This window comes from Octopus bimaculoides, chromosome 10, assembly GCF_001194135.2.
Source record: "Octopus bimaculoides isolate UCB-OBI-ISO-001 chromosome 10, ASM119413v2, whole genome shotgun sequence".
NCBI classification, from domain to species: Eukaryota; Metazoa; Mollusca; class Cephalopoda; order Octopoda; family Octopodidae; genus Octopus; species Octopus bimaculoides.
Genome location: NC_068990.1, coordinates 36,914,898 through 36,916,469, shown reverse-complemented (window position 1 = coordinate 36,916,469; position 1,572 = coordinate 36,914,898). Strand labels below are relative to the sequence as shown.

At 32.3% G+C, this 1,572-nt stretch overlaps 1 long non-coding RNA gene across 1 annotated transcript in view; it reads right to left on the bottom strand.

Moving 5' to 3' along the window:
- The window catches only part of LOC106874316 (uncharacterized), a 442,937-nt gene that overhangs the window by 378,230 nt on the left and 63,135 nt on the right, over positions 1-1,572 (bottom strand). The gene's annotated exons all lie outside the window — the stretch shown is intronic.

Genomic DNA, 1,572 nt, shown 5'->3' with positions numbered 1-1,572 from the left:
ACTGAAAGAAGCCCGTCGTATATATGTATATATATATATGTATGTGTGTATGTGTTTGTGTGTCTGTGTTTGTCCCCCCAACATCGCTTGACAACCGATGCTGGTGTGTTTATGTCCCCGTAACTTAGCGGTTTGGCAAAAGAGACCGATAGAATAAGTACCAGGCTTCTAAAGAATAAGCCCTGGGGTCGATTTGCTCGACTAAAAGGTGGTGCTCCAGCATGGCCACAGTCAAAAGACTGAAAAACAAGTAAAAGAGTAAAAGAGAGTATATATATATATATATATATATATATATACACACACATCCATATATGCATGTATGTATGTGTAATTTTTTCAGAGAATTGTTCATTTTGATCTAATTTCTTAAATTCAAGGAATGGGTTCATGTCACTGTCAAAATGTCACTGTCAAAAAAAGAATCTACTAAGAGAATTTGCCTCGCAGTTAAATAGGTTCTTTTAAAGGTGAAATACCTTTGAAATTCTTGAAAAAATTCTGCAAGTTCCCTAAAGAGTTTTGCTTATTCTTTCCAAATAACCCTTCTTTATTTGACATTTTGTATCAATGACTTATTTAATCTTGGTATTTTCAAAAGTATTTCTCATATACATAAACATAAGGGAATTGCAAATCTTTTCAGAAATGAGAAACGAACTTGAAATTTCTTTTTCTAATAATGTTGCTATTACTATAAAAAAAGAACTACTAGAATAGTGTTATTTATCCTTGCCTGTCACATGGAAGAACCATCTTCTATTCCATGCAGGTTTGTGGGGTGAAATATATATACTTTCTAGGTAGTGAGTTGACAAAATCTTTAGCATGTTGGACAAAACATTAAGCAGCATTTTTCCTGTGATTTTATTTAATTTTTTTACATTCTGAATTCAAATGCTCTCTAAGTCGACATTGCTTTCATTATTTCAGGGTCAATAAATTAAGTACCAGTTGCGTACTGGGTCGATCTAATCGACTGGTCCCCTCCCCACCAAAACTATTGGGCCTTGTGCCTAGAGTAAAAAAGAATATTCATGCATGTCTTTATTTTTGCTTTTTCTTTGTGCTTTTCTTTTCAACACTGTAGTCTGTTTTTCACCTCTTCTTTTTCCCCTTTTTGTGATCTATTGTACTTTTGTATAACACTTTTTACTCTCTGTACTTACAGATGTTCATTTTCCATCTCAAATACCCCTTTCTCTCGTTTTTTTTTCTTTCTTCTTTCTCCATTTTTCTTTCTCTTCTCTTATACTCATTTCAAGACATTTTATTTGGTTTATTTTTATACCAATATATTTTTCTATATACTTGCAGCCCACTTTACAGAATCTACACACATATAAATAACTTGTAGATACATATTCATTGCTTTGTATTTTGACTGCATAATCATTAGGTTGTCAGAAAAAAATACTTTATGGTATTTCTTCTGATCCTTTACATTCTGAGTTCTAATCCTGCCATGGTCAGCTTTGTCTTTTATTCTTTCAGGGTTGATAGAATAAAATATCATTCAAGTACTGATGCTAATAGTATCAACTAACCTCACTAATTTCAAATTAAAGTAGA